Consider the following 17,405-nt stretch of genomic DNA (forward strand, 5'->3'; position numbering starts at 1 on the left):
GCTACTCATTCATGGCTTAGTAACCTCTCAAAGTCTCCTACCTCCTAATACCATCACCTTGAAGATCAGCATTTCAATATAGGACTTTTGGAGAGACACACAAACATGTCATTCATTGTACCATAATCAGAGCATCATTACCAATGGGTTGGGACTATCAAAGATAAGTCATCTTCAGCCTTAGCTGGGCTCTGAGTTCTGACTGTCAGTTCATTTGTCCTTGGTCAGCTCCTTTTTCTGTTCTCCTTGATGGCGGACTCAACTTCCACCAGTCTCCTAACCTACCCTCCACTCTATTCCTCTCAGTAGGACTCTTACCTCCTACCTCTTGAGAAAACTGGTGCTCTGGGCAGTGACTCACCTCTGCTCCAACCCTCAAGAACGTGTGTACATTCCTATTTATTTTTATCTCCTTTGCTTCAACTCCAGAGTGCACATTTTCCTTCTCTTGCCCAAGATCAAGGCTTATACTTGAGCTCTTGACTCTCTTATAACTTACTCCCTTGGTAATCCTTTCCTTTAAAAAAACTCTTCTCCTATCTTCCTCTCCCTGCTCCTGCTCATCCTCTAAGCGTGTCTTCTAGGGGAAGGACCAGCATACCCTGGAACATGCAGACATCCTGACTGTCTATCAACCAGTCCCTCTTCATCCTTCCTTCTGGCCTTTGCAGACTAGTTTTCTCCGTCATCTCTCAGGCTGGAATAAAACGAAGAGAGAACAGGCCAGCCTGACAGTGCCAGTGGAAAAACCAGCACACATGTTAGCTCATAGCTTCCTGGGTGCTTGCAGCTTGGCACATGGGTCACCCAAGGCCTCTATTCTCTTGACTCTCTATGCTTTAGTGAAGTCCTTTGTTTTTTCATGCCTGATACCTATAAAGATGGCTTTCCACCTTCCTTCCATTTTAAATGCTGATGGTTGCTTCAGTTCTGTCCTTGATCCACTGACTGGTTCAAACTTTACACACTTACCTGGTCTATCTCATTCACTCTCAGCCTTTCCAATACCCACGTGAAGACAGTTTCTGAATTTCTATCTCCAGGTCCATTATTCTGGAGCTTTGGACTTACATGTCTTATGCTGGGTTTTCCTCACACTCCTCAATTTACAATGCTATCCACCCAGCGCATCTCTCCTGCTATCCCTGCATCTGCTCCTTCATTCGGTAACTCTGCTAGAGGCACCAGAATTGCCAACATCAGATAGGGAGTCTGAGTCACCATTGAATCCTTATCCATCAGGCCCACATTCATTAAATTATCAAGTCCTGCTAAGTTTGTTTTTGTCTCCTAAGATTTTTTAAAAATCCTCCTACAATTAAAAAATTTAAACCCTTTCCAGTTCCTTCCTTGACCACTAATATGACAGCCACCTACTGGCAGTCCTCAGTAGCATCTGCTATATAGCAGGTGGAGTGATCCTCTGAAGATACTGTACTGTCATGCTTCTCCCACTCTTAAAACCCTTCAGTGGCTCACTCTTGCCCTCAGGACAAGGCTTAAACACTGTTGCTGGGTACGTGTTCATGCCCTCACTTCCACCTACCTCTTCAGCCTCATTGCCTGCAACCTTGGGCCCCAGAAATACCAAGGCATTTCTGCTTCTGTGCCCATGCACCTGCCATCTTCTCGCCCAAGCTTCAACTGTCTGTGCTTTTCTCTGAATGACCACCAGGGGACACTCTGCTCACGTCAGCAGCAGCCTAGAAGTGTCATGATACTAAGGGCCCTCAGAGCAGCTCTCAACTAGTGACAGATGGGAGGTGGTGTGTCCTATCCCCCCGCCCTTTTTTTTTTCTTCTGGGACCAGGTGACTTTGAGGTAAGCTTTTATACTATTTCCCTGAATTTTCCTGCGGGATTAAGCTCCAGTTGCCCACAGAGGAAGCTGATCCAATAATGGATCATTTATCAGTTGTTGCTTTCCTTCCCACTCTCTTCCACAGCAGGGTTTCCTGGGACCACCTATGGGTAAATTGCTTGCTCTAACTTCCTGGTTTCAAGGTTTGCTTCTAGAAGAAGTCAAACAAGGACACACACACATACTGTTTCTATTTCACACTTAAATGATTTAATTCCCTCTGCCTGTTCCGTGGTGGGAAATGTCCTTCCAACTCTGCAGTTAGCCTCCTTAACCAGGCTAATTCTTCACTAGCTGCTCAGAGACCACGTCTTCCATAAATCTTCAGACTCCCAGATGGGTCAGGAGGTTGAGTTGATGCTGTAGCGGTGCCCTGGGCAACTCTGCAGCGTACCTATTGCCCTCTGCATTTTTGTCTTCGTGTCTATCTCTTCTTTCAAATGTGAAATCCATGAGGGCAAAGACCACATGCCATTCATCATAGTACATTGAATGCAGTTAATATTTTAGGATGTCTGCAGTGTAATGCACACCCTACACAGGTCCTGGGATAACATAAATATGCAAAGCTTTTTGCTGAGTTAACAACGCCTTGGCCTTTGTGGGAAACATTAAAGCTTACAAATGCTTTCATATGAATTTAGCAATTTCATCCCTGCAATAACCCTGTGAAGTAGCCAATTATTATCCTTACTTTACAGATCAGCAAAGGAGATGGAGGAGCTGTTGTTTGGATCTCACAGCTAGTAGCAGAGTAGCAGGTTTAGAGGACTGCAGGGCCTTCCCCACTCTACACACCTGCATTACCTCCTCTGCCCATCATACCCTAGGTCTGGGAAAGGTGGTGTTGCTAATTCATGACCAATGCATCCTGAGCTTTAAGTGTAGATGAATCTGAACAGTTGCCTTCTCTAGTCCTGGTGCAAAAGAGCAGAGATAGCCAACTGGGTTGGATTGGGGTGTGGAGAGATCAGAGATAAGGAGTGAGGACCTGTACTAATGGGCTTGCCACTTGGGAGAAGAAACGTTGTTAAGCTCAGGTGCAAACGAATGCATGGGAAGATAAGACAGACTGAAGTACTCTTGGCCTTTAGCACAGTGGCCACTGATGTCTCAGGGCCCAATGACAGTGGCACATTCTTCCCAGTGAGATGAGGTGAAGTGGGGCGTGAGGGGTAGAAATTCCCTCCCTCGTACTTCCCCAGTGGGCAGAAGGCGTTACTGGTAGTTTCCTTGTGGGTCAAGGCAGGAATGTGGGAAGAGAGAGGACCACCCCTACAGACATGGGCCCATGACCTTGAGTGAAGTCTTTGACCTCTGGTTCTTCCACTATGGAAAGAAAGTGCCAACTCCTGCTCTGCTTTTGGCCCTGCTTACACTGAAATGCTCTTCTTGAGTGGTCCATTTGCTTCTCAAACATTATAGACCACAGTGGCTCTCTCACTGATCCTGGTCACCGCTTTTACTTTTGTCCCTGTGGGTCTGGGAGGTGGGGACAGCTCCGACTGTAGCCCTCTCAGGAGTTATTATCATCTCATTCTTATCCTTAATGCCTCAATAGAGAAGAGGTGGCACATTCAAGTAGCGGTCACTGAAGAGAGGTTAGTTTACAAAGAGCCTGATTAGAAAGATGAATCATGAAATTAGGGAAACCTAAGAAATCCTCCAGGAGCCCAAGGCTGTGGCCCAGAGCTGTCATTCCCCTTGGTTCATAGGGACAAGAAGAGTCCAAAGGAAGGAAGTGGAATTAGCACTGAAGGCAGCGTGGCCATGGTCTTCAGAGGAGCTTGTAATTTCTGTGTAGGGACATAGCCAGGCTCACATGGTTTAAGGGAATAAATATCCAGAACTATGTCTCCGTCTTATTCCTCTGACCTGCTATTCCAGTAGCCACATTGGCGACTCTCAACAGGGTGTCAGAGGGCATGAGGTCATTGATATAGCCTTTGCAGGTCTGTATCCCTGCTTCCTGGCCCAAGTAGACCAGGGAGAAGAAGGTAAATGGACTTGGAGGGGCACAGGAAGAGCTCCAGCCCACTTGCCCACACCAAGAGGTGGTTTCTTTATTCAACTCACTCTAATTAACTGCTTTGAGTGTTCCATCTGTTTCTTGCTATTTTGGGCTTAAAGAAGATAAAATCAGTTTGTAAACTGGGAAGGGGTGGATGAATATAGAAACACTATTATTGTTTGATTGTCCTCTTCCCCTGGTTGGCTGGATGTACAGATGGGACGGGGTGGAGGATTTTGAGCATATGCATGAGCTTCCCTGCCCACCCCACCCCATGCCAGGAGAAAGCTTAGTCTCCTTTTGGTTCAGGGAACCATTGTCTTGCCCTTTACCCATCCAGGCCTGTCTAATTCCAAGTCCTGTATATCTTATACCAAGTTAAGCCACCTCTCTGCAGGGGAGACACATGCATGCAGGTCTCTCCTCAATGAGCCATTCTTAGAGTAACCTTTCATGACCCCTGCTATGGTATGAATGGATCCCCCAAACTTATATGTTGAAACTTAACCACGAATGTGACAGCATTAGGAGGTGGGGCTTTCAGAAGGTGACTAAGTGATGAAGGCAGAGCTCTTATGGAGGGGATTAGGGCCCTCTGAAAGGACTGGAGGGACTGTGACCCTTCTCTCCTGCTCTTCTGCTATGTGAGGACACAGCGTTCAAAGTGCCATCTTGAGAGCAGAATGAACCTCACCAGTTACTGAACTTGCCCAGCCTCTTCAACTAGGAGAAAGAATTCCTGTCTCTGTCAGTGACCCAACCTTAGGTATTCTGACCCTAGGTATTCTGTTATTGGTGCACAAACAGACTAAGATATCTATGTAAATGCCTTTCAATATCGAGTTCATTACTCAACTTTTTCTGTTCTCAGAGAATGCATCACTACCTGACATATGTTAGATATTTATTTGCTCTAGTCTCTGTCTCCCAGTGACAATGCATGCTTCTTAATAACAAGGACCTTTTCTGCTTTATTCAGTTTTAACCCAGTGTTTAGAACAATACCTGGCACATAGTTGGTGCTTGTTGAATACATGTGGAATGAATGGGCGAATGGGGAAGAGGTGGGGCTGTGACTAGGAAGGAGTAGAAAAAATAATGATGGCTCACATTTTCAAAAACAATAGCAGCCAACCCACACCGTGCTCTTCACATCTGCCATGTACCATTTAAGCACTCTGTGCCTAGTAACACACGGGGGTGTTGTCACACACTGGGTGAAGTTGGAAAACACTGTGATGCTCCTTTTGCAGACAAGGGAAATAGGGTCCAGAAGGGCCTGTCACTCGCTGGTGGCCACAGTGGTGCTGAGTGGAGGAGGCGAGACTGCTTCTCACACCTACGGCCTTTCTCCACTGAGACTTCCTGGCACCAGCTGCACTGGGCACACAAGGCATTGTTCTCACCCAATGTAGCTCTCACACCAGCTCAGTAAGGTCGCTTAGATGAGGAAATGGACAGAGAGGTTGGGTAACTTAGGTCACACAGCTTAGTAGCCGAGATGGAACTTGCACTGTGTGCACTCTCCAGCACCTGGGACAGCTTGTCAGAGTCCTGTTCATAGCTCTAAAAAATGCCCGTGGGTTTCCTGGGACTCAGCACTAGCCTGCTTGACACTGATGACCTACCCCAGCTGGCTTTGCCTGCAAGAAACTCCTGCCTGTCAGAGGAGCGGGCGCACTTGAACCTTTGTTCTGGTGACATGGCTGGAACAGCTTTGGACAGGATGCCTGCAGAGGCAAGGTCTGTCCATCGCCCTGGGTTTGGGTGGTGTGAGTCATTGGTGTCATTGCTGCTCTTTTCTATGTAGGAGGGCAGTGAGGTAGAGGAGAGAGAACACTTGGGCTTTGGTGTAACCCAACTTGGGTTTGAATTTGAGTTTAGTACTTGCTAGCTTTGTGACCCTAAGCAAGTTTTTTCCTTCTCTAAGCCTCAATCTCTTCATTCATGAAATGGGTATAATAATTCTTACCTCCTTATTGTACTTTGAATTAAACTCCTTCAATATTTGTCCCTTTGTACCTATAATTCTTCAGTCCTAAGACCCTGAAGTGCAGGTGGTCTTGGCACCCCTTTGTCACAAATATCCTGCAATGTTGCAGTTCTCTGCCTTTGACTCTTTGGGTCAGTCTGAAATACTTTTCTTCCACTTTCTGGAAGTGAGTCCTCAGAGCATAGGGACAATCAGAGCCATTTTACAGGTGAGAAAACTGAGGTTCAATTTGCCTCAAGTCATAGTTCTTAAATGGTGGAGCTGCTATTTGAACACATGCCTTTCTGGCTTACTAACTTGGGGTTTTCCCACTAGACCACAGTGACTCCCTTGAAGTGTTTTAAGGAGGGTTGAAACTCAGGAGGGGAGAGGAAAGAGAGGCTGAGCTTGCAGCAATGGTGTTGTGGTGGCTCTAAGTGGACCCTTGGCTGCTGTGGCCTGGAACATACACGGGCTGCACCTGAGAAGCTGCCTGGCCTCTACAGCCACGGGTTATGCTGGCTGCTCCTCTTTGAGCAAGGCCTGGGGAATCTGAGGCAAGAGACCCATGTTGATACGCATGATTCACTCAGTCTGAATGCACTGAGAAACCTCAAGGCCAGCTGATGGACTCAGTACCCGCCCCCAGGGAGAGAGCCCAGGGAGGTGAAGTGGGGGCGGGACTAGGTGGTACCTGGGGTCACCTGTGGCCCCTGAAACTCAAAGTGCTTCTACTCGTACTCCAAGGTTTGTATCACATTCAGATTTGTATCAAGAAGAGGAGCTAAGAATGCCTTTACTCTAATAGTAACAGCTCACGAAGCTGGGGGCTCCTGAAGACCCCTGCAGGTCTCCCCTGCCCTTCACCTAGGATGCCTCCCTGCCCCCCCCCCTTTCTCTGTGTCCTGTGCATGCATATGCACATACATGCTCCCCAGTCTTGCCTGACCCCAGGACAACTTGGGCAGCCACATGACAAGGGAGAGAGTGGCACAGAAGCCAGAAATGTGAGGGGCTGGGGCTGCGGGGAGTGTGAGGCATGTCACAAACTTCTCAGGGACCCAGTTTCTTCGCCAATGCCCAGCTGGTGGAACTCTCCTCTGAGGGCTGTGAGTGGAATGAAAGATAATGTTCCCCAACTGCCTGGCTTGGTGTCTGGCCTGCAGCATGTTCAGTCAACCGCAGTGTGCGAGTTCTCTGGGCGATGTAAGCATGTTAGTGTCTAATCCTAGTTGAGTGTGAACTGTTTAAAGATTTTTAAAACCTCAAATAATCCTGACTGGACTTTTTGTTTGGTAATGTCTCATATGTCTAATGAGGGCTGATGCCGCCATTTTCGTTGTTTAGAGGATTTGCCCTGGGATCTTAGTAGGCATTTCTTGTTGGTTTCCTTCTTTTCAGAAGGAAATCAGTTTCTCCTTGCTTTCCCCACTGGTCCAAAGCGCATTGCTGTTTTGGAATCCTGGCTGAGAGGCAGCTCTCATCTCATGTCTCTTTGGGTTTCCCTTCTGGACCCTGGGTTTCCTTCTCTACATCTGGTGGTCATGATTGATGCACCTCAATGTTCCCTCTGCTGCTGTGGCTCTGTCAAGAAGCTCTTACAACAAAGCCTCTGGCCTCAGGGAGCCTTGGGGGAAACCAGACCTGAACCCAGTTCCAGGGAGCTCCATCTGTCAAGGAGAGTGGGTGGTGTTTCCATCTGCTCTGAGACCCTCCAGGGCCTGAGTGCATCAGGAGCTGATTACTCAGGCCTCCGGTTACTCCTGCCTTGGCTTCTCCAGTGCTGGTCTTTCTTCAATGGCTTGGATGGGAAACAGACCCTAGAGGCCTCTCTTGGTTCTGCCCTCTAGGGTCCCAAGGCAAAAATCACCAACCCAAAAGTCTTTAGGGGCCTTTCAGGCAGTGTGAGTATCAGAGCATAGATGGGAAAGTTGGAGAGCCCATTCTATGCCCAAAGGCATAATATTCACAAATTAAAACAGCAAACCAACCAACCGGCCACTCACTGGCTCACTGCACAGATTTGTCTCAGGATCAGCCTATTGGGAACATTTGTTCTAAGGATTCTCACCCCCGTTGAGCTCAGTTTGTAAATCTAGTTTGGAAAAGTTGTATGAGCCAAGCTTCTGTGATGAACCCAGTTGCTTTTGTAGCATCCTAGGCAAGGGCAGCTCCTCCTGTTTGAGTGCTCCAGCAATGACACTCACCACTTTATTTCATTCCCAAAACTTTATTGAATAAGAGGATACCAGCTCTGGATCCCTTCTGCCTTGGGAGAGGTCTGTCTCTGTTCTATCCTTTAAATAACACTTTTGGCTCTTGCTTTGGCTTTTCTTGGGTGTTCAATACCAGGGCAACAGGACTCTGAACACCACCAGTATCATCTCTGGTCTCAGATAGGGACTCAGCTGGGACTGTCACCAAGGTAAGCTCTTTCACATGCACCCCACATCTTTCTGCGGTGAGCCTTTCTCTCTTTCTTTCTTTTTGGAGGAAAGTAATGAGCACCCATTGGCTAATTAAATGCAGTTAGTACAAGCTGCTACTCTACAAGACTCAGGTGATAGGATTCATGGCCCAGGTGGCTCCTAATCACCCGTCCTGCAGGTCAGTCATGTTGGGTTCTGCGAAGGCCATTTCTCACTATCCTATCCAGGCTCGGAGCACATTTGGTGCTGTCTAAGCCCAGTCTGCCTTCGGTGTGTGGAGATGGACAAAGGGTTAGAACAACTCTGAGATTCTGGCTGGGGCCACTCCCTGGTGAAATTCAAAGGTTTCTCCCCCACTTCTCTCCCGACCGCCCTTATAGGGAATGCTGTGGCAACTGGTGGATAGAGTGGCACTGAGTGAAAGCCCCAATGAGATATTCACCTAAAATGAGCCATACTGCACTCTCTTGTGCTCACTCCTCCCAAGCACCCCCTCCCCTCCTGATCAGACATAAGCCATTGAGAGAGGGACATTTTACATGGAGTGTTTCCGAGGAAATCCCTGGATTCCCTTTGTTCACATATTAAGTCTTTGCAAGCCCACAGGGATTCCCATTGTTGTTTCTGTGCTCCTGTGTGCTCTGCTAGTTTCTTTGATTGCAAAAGGGAGATTTGTATCCACAGCTCTCTGAAGATTCCTTTGGCCCACAGCTAGAGTAAACTCTTTATGCCAGCCTTTACCACTAGTAAACATGGTCTGATAGAGAATCATGGCTATCAGAGGGAAATATAAATTTTAATACCATTCTACAGCTCAGCCTGTTCTGTAAAAAGAAAGGAAATAGTCCGAATCTCCTATGTGCAGGCCTAAGGACTTCTCAGACCTTGTTTAAAAAGCGCAAATTGTGCCAAAAATGTAAATCAGACTCAGCTGTGATTTTCTATTCTAAGTGAGGTTCAATTCTACCCCTCCCCCCCACCAAAAGTTCATTAACTAATTGGAGGCTCAACACAGATCAAGATTCATTTCAAAAAGGGGTTATATGTTCTCCCAGGGATTACAAATCACATGGTAAAGGTGGATAATCTGGGGGCTTGCATCTTTTTCATGGCCACCCATGAAAAAGCACACGAGTTATGTCCACACTGGCAAGGCAGCAGTTAAATCCAGAGGTCATGCTTGGAAAGTGAAAATTGCTGTCTGCTGGAGGCTCCAGCATTGAGGAGACATCCTCTAGCCAAAGAGACAGTTCCTGGGTGCTAAAACCCATGTCCTATTCTCTTGTTCATTTTCATGTTGTTCAGAGGAGAGCCTCAACCTCAAAAGTAATGGGAGATGACATCTCATAATTTTCTGCATCCAAATCTGACCTAATTACCAACTGGAGAAATGGAAAAAAAATGGTTTAAAAGTCCCATGCATGAGGTTTTGCTCAAAACAGCTACTTCCCTTACTTCTTAGCTTCTGCCAGATCTCTCTCCAAAGCTTGCATTTGAAATGTAAATTGCAGGGGCTGGGGATGTGGCTCAAGCTGGCATGCATGCGGCAGGGTTTGAGGGTTTGATCCTCAGCACCACATACAAAGATGTTGTGTCCACCAAAAACTAAAAAATAAATATTAAAATTCTCTCTCTCTCTGTCTCTAAAAAAAAAAAAAAAAAAAAAAAAGAAATGTAAATTGCAGAGGCTTACAGGGCTTGCAGAGCTTGCAAGACTTATAAAGTTTGTGGAGAACCAGTTGAGGAAAAAAAAAAAGTGTCAGTTTTGAATTCAAGCCACTGTGGGACCTAAATGGCTGGCTCTCTTATCTGCTCTTGCACTCTACCACCCTGCTTTCTTAACAAGTTCCTCCCTCAACACTACAGCACAGGGTGGGAAAAATGGAACGATCTAGTACATACAAGCCTTCTTTACTTTGAAAATCTTTACCTGAGGATTTCAGGACTCTTACATTCTTCGAATATCTGAACTAACTCTAATCTGAAACAAAAAGTGAACTCTGATCTGATAAAGATGTTCTTGTGCTCTTTTACTAGAGTAATTACAGCTGTGTCATTTTTAAGACTTTTAAAATTCCTTTTTTAATTCTATTTTTGAACTCATGGTTTTATAGTGAATTCACATTTGATCCTTTCTGCCTAAATTAATATATTTTTCTAAGTAGTCTTATTTTATCTAACTATAGAGGTTTTTATATTGTTTTTGTTCAGAGGCCAATTTTCAAGGGCTAGCTCTTAAATACATTGGAAAATCTCCTTCACAAAATCCTAAGAAGGACATAGACATGGTGATTTGGGGAATAAATCTGATAGTCATCGAGGGCAAGTGGCCACCTGAACCTTTGATTTCAATGCCCACCATGGCTGCCAGACTTTAAACCTAGCATTTCCAGTTGTTAAAGTCTGCCTTATATTTAAGTCATAACATAAAAGTCTGATAGGATATTTTTCATTCTTAACAGGTTAAATCTAAGAGAGGCTTTAATAAACATCTGTAGCTCTGCCTCCTACCTAATTACCAACTGGAAAAGTAAAAAAAAATGTTTTTTTTTTTTTAAATTTATGTGTGCACATTTGTGTATTATATTGTGTCTGTTTTATTTATGTGTGCACACCTGTGTATTATATTGTATCTAAGTATGTGCTTAAGTCCTTATATCAAAGTTTGCATATAGATAAATGAGCACTTATAAATCAAAATTTAAAAGAGAAATGGCTCCATATACCTTTTAGTTCACATGACTTAAAAATTTTAAATTAAGTAAGCAGATGAGAATAAAGATGTCTTTGAAATTACTAACTTACAAGTTAGAAAATTAATGGAGTGTTGGTTTCTATAAAATGTCTAGAATGGAATACCTATTACCTATAGGATTTTTCTTCAACAGGGAAGAGATGGCTAATACTGTTAGCTATACTTGTATATCTTGATTTTTATAGTTAAAATGAGAACATTAGATTTAACATCAATGGGATTAATTTTCATAAGTGTGTTTGTTAAAGACATCTGATTTATTCACAAAGTTAAAGTGCTAAAACAGCAACTGCTAAATATAAAATCAGGTACTCTTAACTTCTTAAATTACATAAGGTAATATATTTAAATATTATGTGAGATTATTTTTATTTAGAGTCCATTAATTCATTATAACTTCATCTTAACTTAATTATAGCTATAAAGACTATTTCCATATAAGGTCACATTCTGAAGTTCCTGGTGGATAAATTTAGGAGGGGCATGCACCATTTTACCCAGCTACAATCCCAAATCTTTACTTCAAACTTTATTTGAGATTGCTTTGTTTCTGACTGCACTAAAAATAAGGTTACTAAGAGTTAACATTCAATCAGGTGTAATTTCATATACAAAGAATATGAGAGATTTCAGTTGGGTTTCAATCTGAGTACCATAAAAACAAAGTATTTCATCTTGTTAAAGTGGAGTGGTTTGTCTGAATTCAGAAATTTTATAGGGCTTGTTTAGAACATTAATTTTTAAAGGATCAACAACTGTAAAAGAGATATAAAAAAGGTTCTAGGTATGAAAATATATGTTAATATGAAAAGGAGAAGGAAAAAGAAATGTTTTTTGGTGAGAAAGTCTTTTGGTGGTAAAGTAAAAAAATTGTAGAAAGTCTAAGTAAGTTATAGAAGTTTGGTGAAGGGTAAAATATTTGTACATAACTAAGTTGGTTATTGTAATTAGCACAATTAGTTAAAGTCATTTAAGGCTTTTTTATAAGGTCAAATATTAAAGTGCTGATATAAATCAAAGTTTAATCCATGTCTTGAAGTAACAGGATTTCTTAAAACATTAATCTGCTCTTATCTATCAATATCTTTTTTTTTTTTAGTTTGAAATAACCTCCCCAGCTGATTTTAATAAGCAACTATCATTCACTTACATTTGGAAAGGATATCACATGCATCTAATAGTAATAATACAAAGAGAACATAGATAAATTCCAGGAAAGGTGACTTTTTACATACTGAGACTGGAACTCAGAGGTGGGAAGGCTTGGTGTGGGGATTATGCAAGGCTTCTGGAACAGGAATCAGGAGAGGTGGCCCCTTCTTCTTCCCAATATGAAGCTGTCATTAAATGCTCAGCCCCAAGCACATCTGTTTCCTCTTTCTATTCCTTTTTACCTGTCCACATCTTGCCCATCCTTCAAAGTCCATTTCAGGTCTGTTCTTCCTGACCAATTCCATGTTCTATGAATCTCTGCTTCCTCAATTTCATGTGTGACCCTCACTGGCACTAAGGACAAACAGTCTTCTTGTGTTGGCTGTTTGAGTTCCCACATTGGACTTCCTCTACAATACTGTTAATGTTTTCAGTTTCCTAAAGAATATGAGTGCTCAAAATGTGTCACAACTAATATATTTTGCACTGGTTTTCAACAAATTATGGAGCAGATCAAAAGATGTGTGCCACCTGAGGTGTTTCTCAACTAGAGCCAGGGTGGAATCTTTATGTGAAGGAAGTATAGAGATGGAGGTAGGCATAGAGAGAGGAGGAAAGAATATGAGGAAAGGAGGAGGAACAGAGAGAGGAGGAAAGAATATGAGGACAGGAGGAGGAAAATAATCCTTAGATTTGTTATGTAACTACTTATGCCTGGAACTTAATAGAGTGACTAATCCAAAGGCAATGAAAATAATGACAACTCTTTTTGAATGCTGTATAACAGAGAAGAAAGAAACACATGACTTGAATATCAGAATCTGAATTTTGGTCCTACCACTTATTAGCTTCACATCCTTGGACAAGCTACTTATTATTTTTGAATTTTAAGTTCCTCGTTGAAAGAAAAGGAAGGTAATAATACTATGTCACAAACACTTAATTTGATAAGAAAATGAGATAATACAAAAATCACTATCTCACAATCCCTAACATATGGTATATTATGGTTGCTAACTGATCAAATGTTAATGAAAGTAAAACAAAAATGATAAAAGAATGGCAGAGGCCATGATACAACATGTCATGACACATTTTGAAGTGGTGGCCAATTTTTCCCCCCGTCACATGAATATTGGCCCAACTTGCCTAGTCCAAAGCAGGAGTCTTTGAAAATGAAGTTTTATAGTCTTTGAATATGAAGTTTTAACTTACTAAGAAAGCTTCAAAGAACCCTTCTCAGGAGGCTGTGTCTAGAACTTATTTACAAAGTGCCCTATCTTACAAAGCTTAAATGTCAGCTTTTTTATTTCCAAATGAAGTGTCAAAACTGGTAAACTCATGCATGTAGAGTAACATTTTTATTTTGACTTGTTTTTCAAGAGTATACTTAATACACATTCCACCTTCGAAAACTACTGATCTAGGTGATGATGGGTATCAATTCATTCTATGTACCAAATTCCAAAAATGAGCATTGTTCTGTGAAACTAAGAAAGTTTCTGAAACATTCCCTTAGTCATTCAAGTATTCAAATTCAAAATTTATTCTAAAGAGTCATCATTATGATTTACACAAAGGGAGGTGCAATGGCATATCAACAGCATTGACAAAGAGAAGTAGCTTGAAGGTTACTTGATAGTTGAAAATGTTGCCCCAGAACATGAAGAGGAAACTTCCAAAAGGAGCTAGTTTTTAGGTCCAAACTTCTAAGATACCTGAGTACTCTAAACATCCAAAGGACGTTTCCTCTGTAATACAAGAATGTCACTGTTCTTTTTCTTGTCCTCATCGCTAAGTGTGGTATTTTTGGCCAACTCCATAAGGTACATGAGCTGTAATGGTGCCTGATTTCTTGGCCCCTTCAATGAGGAACATCCGGTCATCAAAGAAGATGTGGGGCCGGATCTTCACCAAGATGGGACCTTTAGGGGCTCCCGCCAGAAAAAGAGCCTCGTCTATCTCTAGACCCCAGCGGCGAAGAGTCTTCAGCATCCGGGCACCGGAGCTGGCTGCACTTCGGGCTGTAACCAGGTAGGTCCTGATAGGACAGAGTAACCGTTCATCTTTGGCGTAAAACTTCTTTTGTAGTCTGCCTAAGTCTTCCAGAAAGCCTTTCAAGGGACCCTGAACAAGGGGCTTATTCTCAGAGAGTGTTTCGTGCTGAAAGAATTTGTCCCGTCTGTGCTCTTTGGCAGTTTGTTCCGACTCCCCAGAGAAGAAGACCGCATCCCCATCAAAGGCCACCCGGAGCTGTATGTCACAGTAAGGCAGGTCTTTGGCTCCATCAAACATTGTTGCAGAGGCGATACCTTCTTGAATGGCTTCTTGGACTTTTTCAAAATCCGCAGAAAGGTACAAGTTGGTGAGATATGCCTTCAAGTAGCCAATGGGACTTTTCCCACCAGTAAAACAGAAGCGGTCAATTAGTAGGCCGTAGTGATTGACGCTGTTTATAAGCCGCACTCCCACTTGGGCGTGGTTGTTAGTCATCAGGACAATATCGAATAATTCCTGATCGTGAGGATACAGGTCTCGGAGTCTAGCATTGACATGCTGCAGTGCCTTGACGAAGCGGAACGCGGGCCCGGGCGTCAGGATGACGTTCTCATTGGTGAGCTGATATTCCATGTACTTTTCCAGACCTTCTTCCTCGTAGACTCTCCTGTCATCCACCATGTTGAAGAGGGCCCGAGATGACACAGCGACGGTGATGGCTTTCTTGGGTCTGGGCTCGTCTTCCTCCTGCAGCTTCTGCGGTGGCATTTCCAACATACAGTCGAGATCCATCTGGATGGAGGTAGGGTAGGGCATGCGATGCTGGGGATAGACCTTCCACTCCAGGGGAGTCGCGCGCGAATATTCCCGCGGCTGCCCGTGCGAGTCTCGGGACTCGCAGCTGTGCGCGCCCGGCGACAGGGAGCTCCGGTTCTCGCGGACATCTCGCCCAAGGCTTTGAGCCCAGGTTTCGGGGGGCTCGTACTTCTTGCGCCGGTTGCTGGACTCTGGCTCGGGAGGCGTGGGAGGCTGCGACTCGAGCGACATATCTGACTCTGGCCGCGTTTTGGGCATTGGTGGAGAGGGTTCTGGCGAAGCCGGGGGTGGTGGAGGGTCCTCCTGGCTCGGGGAAGGAGATGAAGTTGGGGAGGTTGTGGAGCTGTTTTGGAGCTTAAGACCGGTGTTCCTTCTTCTCGACTCGTCTACCGATAGAGGCTTGGTGGAGGGGCTCCGAGATGTCCTGGACAACCGACTTTATACCACACTTGCTCGAGAGTCTGGCCTCCGCAACGTTTCTTGGGATCCCCTCATCATGATGATCTTCCGGCCCTGCTCCCACAGCAGGCACGCGTGAATGTAAACGCGTATTGTGCGGCAGGGGCGAGTTCCCTCCACTGCACAAAGGCAGCGTCTACACGACGGGTGACCCCGCACGGGGCGACATCTCAGCGCGTGATTCAGACAGACTTCAGGCCTCACCTGATTGCTTAGCCCAACTCCTGACTTTTCAGTTTCCTTTCATTTTTCTCCTTCTAGACTCTCTTTTGACTGCCTCATCCCCTTCTCACTCTTTAAATCTGGGCCTGCTCTGTGATTGGTTCAAGCAGAACAATCCTGGGGAAGTCGCATGCTGTGCGTTCTAGAACCCAGAGCTTTGACGGCTTGCAGAGACTGTCATGATCGCTCTGGAACGCCGCGACCCGGAGGGTGGGTGGAAAACTTCGTAGCTTTGACACTTACCATGATTTGTCTTTGAGCCACAATTCTTCATTTTCAGTCTTCTACGTTCATCACAATAATAAGTCAGTCTGGCATCCCTGCCACATCAGTGGCTGCACCTGGGAGCTCAGTGTGTTTAGGAGGATGTGTCTCACAGAGGACGTCTGCCCCGATGCTTCCTCCACCCAGAATTCCCAGGTGGTGTGCTCACCTCCTTGAGACTAGCAATATTTTGTTGAGACAAGAAATAGCTTCGTAGATAGTCTGGGCTTTACGAATTAGTGCTACCTCTTCTTACGTGTCTCTGCAAGATGCATCACCTCGCATGCTGTAACCTTATCGGTAAAAAAGGAATTGGTAGAAAAGGCACAGACGGAAGGAGGAGCTGCGCAGGCGCTCTGCGCCAAGATAATGATTTATGTCTTTTAAATTTTATTCTTTAGAGCAACTTGCCTTAAGGGAACTTAGGGTTTGAACAACTCTGGTTAAACAACAATAATGTTACACTACATTATAGAGTCTGCTATTTTAGAGTATTACACTACATTATAGAGCCTGATTTTTTCTTTAAAAGCTGAAGTTTGTTAATATAAAAACATCAGTGTAATTGTGGTACTGTTACTGGCTTCTTTGTGTATTAGATATTTCATATCTTCCGAGTATGCAAGTCTTTAAAGTATAAGGTTTAGAAGAACATTTTACCAAGTTGCTGTTCTTCAAACTAAAGTTTGAAGTAAAGATTTGGGATTGTAGCTGGGTGCAGTGGTGCATGCCCCTCCTAAATTCATCCACCTGGAACATCAGAATATGACCTTATTTGGAAATAGTCTTTACAGCTGTAATTAAGTTAAGATGAAGTTATAATGGATTAATGGACTCTAAATCCAATGCTGGTGTCCTTGAAAGAGAGGACACCACGTAAAGAGGGCCACGTAAAGATGAGCCACAGAGTGGAGTGATGGGGGCCACAAGCCAAGGAGCATCAGAAGCTGCACTAGGCAAGGAAGGACTTCCCCCTGAAACCTGTGAGGAAATGGTAGCCTCTGGCACCTTGATTCAGACTCTGTGTTGACTTCACAGAGTGGCCCTTCAGGTGTGACACAATAAGAAAAGGTAGTTTTAAGGATAAAGAACATTTTCGAGCATCCACTACATGCCAGACATTTTGCTAAGAATACTTATACTCACACCCACACACCTACATTTATATATGAATACATATGTGCATACACATATTCATCCATTATGCATATGTCTATATACATATATTATTATTTTAAAATTATGGTAAATACATGTACCTGAAATTTACCATCTTAACCATTTACCATCTTAACCATTAATTGAATACTTCAGTAGTTCTAAGTCCATTCACACTGTTATGCAACCATTACCACCATCTTAGAACATTTTTCATCTTGCAAAACAAATTCTGAGTCTCTGAAACAATAACTCCTCATTCCTTCCTCCCTCTAGCCCTTGGCAACCACTAATCTGCCTCTATGATTT

The 17,405-nt window shown here is 44.0% G+C and overlaps 1 protein-coding gene and 1 pseudogene across 3 annotated transcripts in view; both read right to left on the minus strand.

Moving 5' to 3' along the window:
• Adcy8 (adenylate cyclase 8) overlaps positions 1-17,405 on the minus strand; it is a 214,448-nt gene that overhangs the window by 11,816 nt on the left and 185,227 nt on the right. The gene's annotated exons all lie outside the window — the stretch shown is intronic.
• Positions 13,974-16,213, minus strand: LOC143382323 (cytosolic 5'-nucleotidase 1B pseudogene; annotated as a pseudogene).

Source organism: Callospermophilus lateralis, chromosome 16 (assembly GCF_048772815.1).
Source record: "Callospermophilus lateralis isolate mCalLat2 chromosome 16, mCalLat2.hap1, whole genome shotgun sequence".
NCBI classification, from domain to species: Eukaryota; Metazoa; Chordata; class Mammalia; order Rodentia; family Sciuridae; genus Callospermophilus; species Callospermophilus lateralis.